The sequence below is a fragment of the Clytia hemisphaerica genome, unplaced genomic scaffold (genome assembly GCF_902728285.1).
Source record: "Clytia hemisphaerica strain Z4C2 unplaced genomic scaffold, Clytia hemisphaerica genome assembly, whole genome shotgun sequence".
Classification (NCBI taxonomy): Eukaryota; Metazoa; Cnidaria; class Hydrozoa; order Leptothecata; family Clytiidae; genus Clytia; species Clytia hemisphaerica.
The window spans coordinates 288264-299952 of record NW_027103587.1 but is presented as its reverse complement, the minus strand read 5'-3'; positions in this window follow the sequence as shown (position 1 = coordinate 299952).

Here is an 11689-nt window from a genome sequence, read left to right as displayed (position 1 = left end):
AGGCCAGGAGAGCATCAAAGAATTGTGTACAATGGTCATAAAAGAGTTCATACTTTAAAATTTCAGAGTGTGGTAGCTCCAAATGGCTTGATTGCTAACCTTTATGGCCCCATGGAAGGATGAAGACATGACTGTGCTTTGTTAAATGCCTCTGGCCTTTAACAAGATTTTCAAAATTTCTCTAATGATGCTGCAGGCAACCCTCTCTGTATCTATGGTGATCCTGCCTATCCTATAAGAGCCCATATAATTTCACCATTTGACATTTTCATCAGTTGACTGATAACCATAACGCTTTTAACACATCAATGAGCACTTGCAGGATTTCAGTGGAATTGGTGTTTAATGACATAACTAACTATTTTAAATTCATGGATTTTAAGAAAAACTTGAAAATTGGTCTAAGCCCAATTGGAAAAATGTATATTGTTTGTGCTTTGCTACACAATGCAAGAACCTGTTTATATCCAAACAATACTTCAAGTTATTTTGATGTTTTACCTCCCACAGTCGAAAGTTACTTTGCTTGATTAAAATGGAATATAGACAAATGAAAGTAATGTTTGAGTGAACTGGAAGAAATATTAACTTTTTAACTATGACTTATATCTAAATAAATAACAAAAGTTTCAATGTGTATAAATAACAAAATCTTAAAAATAAATATCAAGTGTCAAAGTAATAAAAAATACTCTGTGTATATATTATATACAACATTTACAAGTCTTTCTGTTTTGACCAACACGCACTAATTTCAACAAAAATATACACCAATTTGTTTAGGTAAAGTTTTTTCAAAACAAAATGCAAATATGCATTCACATGTTTTGATGTAAGTACTTTTCAAAAAATATCAGTAGTTTAATAGTTTAAAATATCAACGTTTTTGATAAACAGTAATTTTTCTTTATTAGCTGTTATTGACCATTTTCACCATTATTCGAGTTACCACTATTTCCACCAGTAAGTCTTTCCTAAATGGTCAAAGTCATTTGTTGATTTTGCTGCGTTTGGTTCGACATAAGCAAAATCATATTGTTGAAATTGTTCTGATCATTCTGGAACCTGTTAGCCTCTAAGTCCAGCTTTCTATTCTGAACTTCAAGTTCTTTTTCTCGTAATTTCATGTCGGCTTCATGTTTTTCACGAAGGTAGCATACAGCTTCATTACCAGATGATCTAGACTTTTTCTTTGGTTCATTCTCAGGTGAATCACATTTACGTTTAGCTGTTTGGCCTTGCGACTCCATTGCTTTTTGGCGTATCTCTTCTCCTTGCAATTTATCTCTTTCAGCATCTTTGGCTTTGTTTCCATTTTCAGCTATCTGACGCCCAAATTCCTCAATTTGAAGATTAAGTTCTTCACACAATACCTCCTTTTCCGTCGGTTCAGGGTTGATGCCAGTTGCTGCTAATTCAGCATGCTGAGTTTGAAGATAAGTTTCAACGAGAGCTTTGGTCTTTTCACGAACTGATCTAACTGTTGCCTTGTTAATAAATTCTTACGATTTATTCAGATCATTTGCAATTTGGAACCATTTCTCTCCTCTTTTGGGTGTTTTCTCTTTAAACTGATGCGGTCAAAACAAAAGATATACCTTGCAGCTTTTTAAAGCTCTTGACAGCTTCTTCGAATGTAGCTCGAAAGCCACCAGGCAGTTTGAAATCTACATTAAACCGTACTTTCACAGATTCTCTGAAACTTTTTTCTTCTCCGTCTACTTTGAATTTTGCACTTCCCTCAATGGAAAAAGCCGGAATTGCTTAGACCAAGACTTGTAAGCTACCAGCAATCCTTTCTTTGTTTTCTTTTCTGCTTACTGATCGTTTAAAAAATAGTAGGCGTTTTGACCGTAAACGACTTTGCTAACGACGTGTGTTGCTTGCTTGTTATCGCATTGTTTGGGGAAATTCTTTACCGCTGTGACCGGTAAAACATTGTAAAATGAAGTGGATTTGTAAGCCAGTGTGAATGTTTCGTCCGTTGTCAGCACATCGGATTGTCGGACATACTGAGCACTAACGGACACTTCGATAAGACCACCTGAAAAAAGATTATAGTAACCAAACTTATTCTATTTTTGTAGAAAATGTCAGTGATTTCTCTATTATTAATTCTACCCTTAAATAACATCAATAATGAACCAAATCCTATAGTTCTGTATGCTGTGTGTCACCACTTTCGTTTTCGCAAGCAATGTTTTGTTCTCGATAAGTTTGTTTTAATTGACAGATCGGATGGAGCCTGGTTTAGATTTTATTCAGCCTTTGTTTTGAAATTTAAGGCCAATCTACATCTAGTAATAATGAATCTTACCCGTAAAGCTTAGTTTCAATGAAGCATCAATATCCATGAGTTTCATTCGACTATCCTCTGTTTTGCTAGAATCAAATTGGTAATTTGTTGAAGGAGGAGCAAATCTTCTTTTTCGATGTTTTTCCAATTCTTCCATAGACCATAAAGAGACGCCCAATAAAAATTGATCATTTTTGGCATCGTAAAATTCACGCAAGGATACATCAGAGCAGAGGAGTTTTCGTTTTATAATAGTACCTTTGCGCCCTTTATTTTTAGCTGATGGGTTGCTTGATCTTCTCACGCGTACGTATTGGTCACCCTGTGTTTCATCCTCATCTGGCTGGTAGCAAATTTCTTTCTGTGGCCAATAAAGCTGATTACCCGGATATGTTTTCAATACAGCATATCCATTCCCTTCCTCGCAAGAATAATATTTCCGTTCATCCAAACTTGAGAATCGCTTAATGGCAGGGGCACACTTGATTTGTTCTTCATCTAAAGAAGAAAGAACTGTTTAAATATTAGCTTGTTATAGGATAAACAAAGATTAACAATGTTAAGAAAGGAAAAAATTCCTCTTTCGATAGCTATCTACTCAAGGCACGGGTTGAGCGCCACTTTCTCTCCGTATTGCTCGACTTACTTCGATTCTTCTCTAACTGCTGAGAATCAAGCAGAGGAGACATCAAGCACCATTTTGTACTGATGTGAAGTTTGGTATGACCCGACAGGGTATCGAACACTGTAGTCAAAGTTTTTACCTTTACACTACAGAAGTTAACAAAATAAAAATAGTAGACTGGACTGTCGTTCATAATGCGTGTAATACAGCAGTATAGGCGTTATATGATTATTGTTACGGGATTTAGCTAGTATAAACTAGAATTTGTTCCCTCCATTACTCATTGCTCTATTTCTAGACTATAAAAATAGCCAAATAGGAGAAGTTTAAAAATATTTTTTGACGTTTTTACTATTCCCCAATCTGGTCAAAAGTGATATTCACTGCATTTTCATTGCATGATTTAGCTTTGTTTTTGTGATTTGAAAGTTTTGAAAATTTAATCATTGAGTTTCTCCAGATTAGTGAGACTAAAATCGGCGTCGAAATATTTGGGGAAAAGGGGGAATTCCCTCAAAATTTTAAAACTGTAAGTGATTATTAAGTGCTTAAGTGCCACGGTCATTTTTTAAGGAAAACAAAGTTTTTTAAAGAAAATCGCTAGTTCAAACTTTAAAAGCTTATATATCGGGATCTAAAAGCAGTGAGAAGCTCGTTTATAGTTCGTTGGATAGCTTTAGAGGGCGCCGCTCAATTAAGGAAAGGCGGGTTGGGCGACGGTAAAGGCGCGGGGGGGGGTAGATTAAAGGAATTAAATTAATTCGCTTTTTCACTTTTTGGCTTAAAGTCTCCCTGGAAAGACTCACTTTTGATCTTTTTTTTGGCTTGACCATAAAGCCCAATCCAATTCCTACGAGTTAGAACAAGAATGACGATTTCTAACTCAAATTGAGCATTACATACATATTTGACTTTGAAATCTAAAAAAATGAGTCTTTACATTGAATTTCTTGTTTTCAAGTAAAAATTCAAAAATTCAAAGTCGAATATCTCAGCTTTGGAAAATAATTGGGTCAAGAACTTTAGAGGTGTTTCTTAGACCATAAAAGGTATCTCTAAGTCAGATATAAAAAATCATCTGATATAACTCCTTTGAGTATTTTAACAAATTAGGCTTGGTCTTCTTTCACAAAAATAAGTAAAATTCACCGTTGTGTATTTCCTTTCGAAAAAAAAAAAACACTTCGTTTATCTTTTAAGCTACCTGTTATAGATTTTGGTACTCCATTAACTGCTATTTTTTCGGCAATCAAAACCAACAGGAAAATGAATAACTTCACCATCCTAAACATAAAAATAAAATACTTAAGGCTTGGGAACACGAGAAGTTTTTTTCGCGTTCGTGCAATGCAACATGCTCTATCCCACCATGGCTTTCTTTCTACCAATAAAAGTGAAATCTCACTTTTATCCCTGGAACAATGGAGTAAAATTGATTTCAATCGTTTTTGGGGAAACTGAAGTCTCCCCAATCTCTGCGTTTCTACCGGGCCTTGTGAATATGATAAAACTTTTATCAGGGTCCGTTTGAAAATTTTATTAAAAAAAATTAATGATTGAAAAAATGTTTACCTGAGGAAGTACAAGTCGCTTGTCTTTCTTTTGTCTTCAGTCTTCACTCAAGAAGGCTCCTTGAATGTGTGGTGTGGTAGAGTTAATTCCTTCTCATTTTATACACTTTTCCAACGTCCATAAACAATGAACTGACAAAAGGATCTTCATATCAGCTTGTTTCCAATCTTATTTAATAGGTTGTTGTCATTTTGATGGTCCTGTAAAAATACCAAAGCAGTAAAAGTAAAAGTAAAAGCTCAAAGGTATGGGATTGAGTCTGTTTTGATTGGTTTTTTCTGTTCTGAAGAGGAAATTAAAAGACTGGGGCTGAGCTTGTTTTGGTGGTTATATCTTCTGAAGAAAGGCACGATTAACTTAACAAATATTGTTTTTATCCTTTTGAAAGGAGTTTGAAAATCAGCCTCGTTTTGAAAAATATAATTCACATGGACGTTAGATTGAGCATGTTTCACGTTTTAATGGATGGGATACATCCTCTTAACCCGCTGTTGGTATAGAAATGGAAAAGTCGTGTCAAACTACATACATACCCTTTTTCACAGGAAAATGCCCACAAAATGGTCAAAACCAGAACATGTTAAGAACATTCTTAGGCTTAAAACTCAAAATGTCAAGAACATCCAAGGGTTTCAAAAATTTTGGATGTTCTTATAAAAAAAATCGTGTACAACGTCTCTTTTTTATATCATAAAAATTTCCACCCAGAAAAAACTTGTGCTTGGTATGCAAAAGTAGCAAAAACACAACGGACCAACTTTTTGGCTGTCAGGAAATAAAGAAAAGAATATGCGACCCCATTCTCAAAGACCCTGTAGGATTTGTTCAGCCAGTGGGGATAAAAATAACGAACTGAAACTCGATGGGGATTAATATTCTTATATTTTTTATGAATGGAGATTTTAATTCTTTTGTTTTCAAGTCAGAAAATTCAGTGGGGATGGGAAAAATGGTAAATATTTTTCAGTGAGGATTGATTTATTTGATTTTTGCAGTGGGGACAAAAATTGGAGGATAATTTTCCACCGGGAACGATATTTTGACCACATTTTCCATTGGGAAGGGTTCCCAGTGGGTCTATGAGAAGGGTTGTGTAATGTGACGAAATTGTGAGTGTCAAGTAAGTAAAATTTTTGATTTTCGACTCTCTTGTGTAGGCTAAAATCACTCCTTTATTACGAATTTTTCAACTTTGAAAAAAAAAACAATTTCAACTAATTTATTAATGTCCTATCAAAGTTTTCATTCTTCATTTTTATTTAACCCAGCAACTTGCATACTCATTAATTTTTCTCTTGTCATCAAGCCTACCTGAAGGTCATCATTATTTTTGCTTCTGATTTACAAACTTGAATGATCGACCCACGACCGACCTACTTTTTGAGAAAAGCTTGACTGAAAAACGGAAAAACATTTTGCTCTTGCCTTTTTATTAAAGATAAGGATTTTCATACATATTGGATATATTCTAGATCATAACTTGCTACTACTTTTGACGACGCGGCGATATGGACAATTTTAATTGTATAAATATAGTTTTGATTACGAGCGAAGCGAGCAAAAAAAATGAGCCTTTTTGTGCATTTCGTTAATTCAAAAAGTGTATTCCATAAGAGAAGGGGGTATTCTAGTGGGGTGAACCTTTTGATGTGAGAATTCTACTGGGGTACGTCAAAACCATAAAATTTTCAGTGGGGTATGTGCGGATTCTTCGTATCTTTCAATGGGGTCATTTTCAGTTACAGTATTCCAGTGGGGTGAGTGATTTATCTACTGGGGTGAAAAAATGGGTGATTTTTGGGAATATTTTTCACTGGGGTGACGAGTGGGGTGGATCCCACTGGGTCACAGAGGCAGGGGTGTTCTTCTTGAGGTGAGAGTACTTGATTTATTTCAAAGTTTATTATTGATTCCTTTTCAAAGTTATTTTCAAAAAAGATAGCATATTCATAGTTTAAATTTTCTTTTTTGCATATAAATCTCTATTATAAATCAAAATTCTGCAAAATTTACTAAAAATGACCAATCAAATCTCTCTATTGACAAAAGAATAATGGACAAAATGTATATATGAATGAATTTGGTGTTGAAATGAAAATGTTGGTAATTCATTTATTGTTTATTGTTGTTTTAGTATCGAAAAAGTCCATGACTTTGCATCGCTTGAGCCTGGTATTACCATCGCCTTCCTGTTTTTGTTGTTGTTTGGTACAATGTACTCAATCATTTCACTCATCATGGATAGGTACTTTTAAACCATTAGTTCGTTTCTTCACACCTGAATACTGAAAGAGTTCATAAAAGTGATAGGTAAGCTAAAGGTCTCTTTTTGATCCATCAAAATTTGCTAACGCAGACACTTTAACGTGTGTTTCTAGGTATATCTTAGAAAGCAATCATTTTATAGTCCTTCCATTTTCATTTGAATAATGTCTTCAATTATTCGTCCAGCCATCTCTCATAGAACGTTAAAAATCTATGATAGTCTTTTGTCTCAATGAAAGAATGAAAGGGATTTGTTAGCTAGTTACCCAGCGTTCTGTTTCATTACTTTAACGTACAAAATATTTGATAAAAAGTATAGGACTGTACCGTAAGCAATTAACCATGAATGATCTAAGTTTTAGAGAGTGAAGTGATTTTGTTCATGTTGTTATTATTTACCTGTGTATGGGACTTTAATATCTTCATTGTTTTGTTGCAGATATGCTATGCAGGGATCAATCATTAACCAAATATCACGATTCTTTATAAACGACGGAAATATTGCTTCCCATCTAATAGTTCGGATATCCACATTACAAAAATCATAACAAGGTAATATAAACATTGAGTTTAGTGGCTTCACTTTTCCTTGTACGGGAAAGGGTAAATATTTTGCTCTAGCCCTTCAGGCTTTAAAATCAATGTAGCCATAAAAGTGACCTACATTAAAAGTTTGAATAGTGGTCAATTGACATTTTGATAACCTGAGATCAGATTGTGAATGTTTTCTGCACACCACGCTGAAGCTCTAAAGGGATGTGTGAAAACAAACAATCTGACGAATATGCAATCTCGAAATCGTAAGGACCGCGTTCGTCTAAAAGGACTGGGAATGACAACAAAGTTGCGCGATTGTGTTTATGAATAGGGCGCCGTATTAGTTTTTATTTTTCCGGCGCACAACAAGATTCTTGTTGTAGAATTTTCCGCGGGAGGACTATTTTCCTCAGATGTATAATTTTCAAGTGCCTTTAGAGGTTTACCGTGCGCGTAAGAAAATTATGAACATCTGTTATCAGGTTACATTTTGATGAATAATATAATGTCAAAAAAGTGAGAGTTTACTACCATGATTACTTTATACATGCTACCCTATTAATAAAGTCAACTCTTGTTTTTAAATTGAAGAAAATATTTTAAAATATATTTTTTTTACAGAAACTCAATCGGCGACCATCTATTTGCAAAATTTTAACGCCACTATTATGCTGGTATAATTGAAAATACACACGTTCACGTATCCTACTAAACACTATCACGTTTCACGATTAGATTGGACAATGTTTTTTCAAAGCTTATTCGTTATTGGACTATCATGATGCTGTAATGGATTTTTGGTTCAGTATACCTATCAGTATTCAATGTCTTGTTATTGGAATTATTGTTGTTGGAATGACGTTGGTATTGGACAATAATTAAAGAAGATCATTACATATTTTAAATGTATTGCAAAGAAGTAATTAATATTGTTAATATTTATAAACAATTATATGATTATCTAAAACAACATTGTTCAAAATTTATGTGAAAATGAAATTGTTTCAAACGTTGTTACACATTTTTTTTTATAAGCAACTCTATTTTTCGGGTCAGGCCTGGACAAAAGTCATTCGTTGATTACTTTTTAGTGATTTTATTGTAATTTTTAGAATGTTTGGATCTAAAATATACAAAGATAAAACTATAAAATATGAAGGGAACAATGATGCCATAAACCATGGCTAATGGACAACGGTCCAAGACAGTTCATGTTTCTGTAGCATCATACAGTTCATAAGAATACTAATGGGCATTTCATAATGTCTCATACAGTTGATTACTCTCCATCCCCCTCCAGTTCGACGAAGGCGAATTAAACCCATTTACCAGATTCAGGTTCATAATTCATGGGGGGTCGTCTGACACGAGTTGGACGAGAAGGCGTTTCATCAACTTGAGGAGATGACACGTCGTTCAGCTGATCCCGTCCCGTTTGGCTGGGGGGAATTGTCGGGGCTGGTACAGTCTCGATCACCACCGGATCTTTGGCATCTTCAGTGATGGGGTCATCATGGTAGTTGGTTGGCTCAGCAGATCTGGACGATTGTGTTGGTATTGATGGACGCGGTGCGGCGGAAGGTGATGGCGCTGGAGCTAGCAACGGTGGAGGAGCTGGCATCGATGGTGGGGTTGTCTTGCGACTCGAACCCTGATCGACTGGCGAAAATTGACGAAGGTGCTTACGATTTCGCCTTGTGAGCCGGCCAGATCCATCAACCTTTAGGGTGTAGCTCTCGAATCCGTGAACTTCGACAACTGTTCCAGAGCGGTCCCAACGTTTGGGGTAGTTGCCTGATTGATTCTGGATGTAGCAACGATTGCCGAGTTGGAGTGATGGAAGTTTGCGAGTCTTTTCGTCCAGTTTATCGATCGAATGAAAGAATCGTTCCTTCATAGCTGATTCCTTCTGTACCCATGCATCCCGCCACAAGGGACGAATGTGCTGGTTGTTGAACTTAACAAGACGATTCGAGAAGGCAAAGGCATCTCTGATTGGGCGGCCGAAGACAATTTGGGCTGGAGAGATGTTGCAATCTGGGTCTGGCGTGTTTCTCATCTGCATCATAGCGCGTAGAAACTTGTCTGTGTCGAGTGATCCTGAGGGACCTGTGTTGGCCCGAAGGAGACGCTTGGTAGATTTAACTGCTACTTCGGCACGTCCGTTTGATTGAGGGAAGTAGGCAGAAGACAATCTGTGAGATACACCCCAGCGTTTGAAGAATTCGCCAGTAGCAGAGGCGATAAACTCAGGTCCACCGTCGCTGGTGATTTCTTCGGGGACTCCAAATCGAGAGAAGTAGTTTCTTAGGCACGATATCAGACCAGCAGCGCCTGATTGCGGTGAGCCATGCGGGGAGGTGAAAACGTCGCACCACGCAGACAAACGATCTCCAACGACGAGGTAATGTTGGCCCGCACTTTGGAAGAAGTCAGCAAACACCTTCTCGAACGGTGTTGATGGTGGTGGAGAAGGCACGACAGTTACAGCTGGTTGTGATGGGGCGTTGACGATGCATTCCCGACAATTCTTTCTCGTTCGTTCAATGTCAGCTGTCATTCCTGGCCAGAACACGATTGCACGAGCGCGAGATCCCATCATTGTTACACCTTGGTGGGCAGCGTGAAGTGCGTCGAGGACAGCAGGGCGAAGGGAGGATGGGATGACAGCACGATCATCGTAAATGACTACGCCATCTGACACGTGGAGACTTTCGCGGTATTGCCAAAATTGTGAGATGGTAGGAGACTCGCGGCACTCTGGTGGGAATCCGTCATGGATGGCTTCAATCAGGGACCGCATGGCATTGTCTTTCTGGGTCTCCTCGACAAGTTGATCCCAGGTGATGGAGGCGACTGTATTGGTTTGGCGTTGAATGGCAGCAAGAACCAACGATTCAGTTAGGTCTTCTTGGTCGTCTGATGGGGATGGGTAGCGGGATGTTGCGTCACAAGCTGGGTTGGTTTTTCCCGGAAGATGAATGATCTTGAAATACCAGGGGAGTGTTCTTTGTTTCAACCGAAGGAGTCTAGTGTTCCTGATCTCGTCAAGCCTCTTGTCACCATATATCTTCACGAGAGGTTTGTGATCGGTAATGACTGTCAAGTCGGGACATCCGAGGGTAAAGAATTTGGATTGCTCAAGACCCCACGTTATGGCAAGGGCCTCCCCTTCAATTGCGACATAATGTTTCTCAGCCGGGGAGAGAAATCTTGAACTTGCGAGTGTGATACGCCAGCCACTGGGACAACAGTCGGGATCGGTGACCTGACAAGAACAGTGTTTCTGCAGCAGGAGGTACCCAATTCCTTTCTTCGACCAGTCTGTTCGGAGACCAGTGGGGCGTCCAAGGTCAAATATTTCAACACCCTCTTTGATTGCATCGATAATTGCTTCTTTGGACAATTTGAAGGCTGTGTCAAGCCCGTCATTCCACTCAAACGGTGTTCGTGGGGAGAGGAACTTTCGGAATGGTTCCATGTGGTCTCGGAGTTGGGCGTAGTTGGACACCTGATTCACTAACCCAAACCAGCTACGAATGTCAGTTGTCGATGAAGGTGTTGGAAAATTGCGAATGGCGTTGAAATATTTTGGAAGAGGATCAATCCTGTCTGGCGTAATACGAAAGCCAGCAAAATCAACCTGCTTCTGTGCGAATTGGAATTTATCAGGATTAGCGACAATACCCGAGTTTCCAATGAGAGTCAATAAGTCTATGGTTCGCCACCAATGTTCAGTTAAATCCTCGTCATGGTGAAGGGTGTCGTCAACAATACGTTCTTTGCGATGGAAGTCTGTCAGGATGGTGTCGAAACGTCTGTTGTAGCCATCTCCTGAAGATAAGAAGCCTTGTGGTGCACGCTTGTAACGAAACCGGCCAATAGGTGTGATAAATGTTGTTAAGTGGCGGTCAGATTGGCGCAAGGGAAGGCTGTGATAGCCATTCCAAGCATCTATGACGGTTTTCCAGGTATTTCGAGGAATGCGTCGTACTATATGAAAAGGTTGTTCGGAATTGTGGGTCTCCCTCTTACAAAACTTATTCAGTGGTGATAGGTCGACGGTTCTACGAGGGGAGCCATCGTGTTTTCTTGCGACGACCATGTGGTGACACCAGTCCGATGGTTCTCCCAATGGCACCGGCTCGATTACGTCAAGGGCAACATCGCGAGCAAGGTCTGCGTATACTTTGTCTTTCCAGTGGATTGGTACAGGTATGGCTTTGTGATGGGCGACTGGTACCGCATCATCTTTGATGTGGATCTCGACGGGAGGACCGTCCATGCAAGGAAGCTGTTGGTGTGGACAGGTGTTGAATGTAGAGCTCCCATAGTAGTCGAGGAGCCAATCACGCATGCGAGTGCTGTTCTCAGGGATGCAGGGAAAGGGCAGT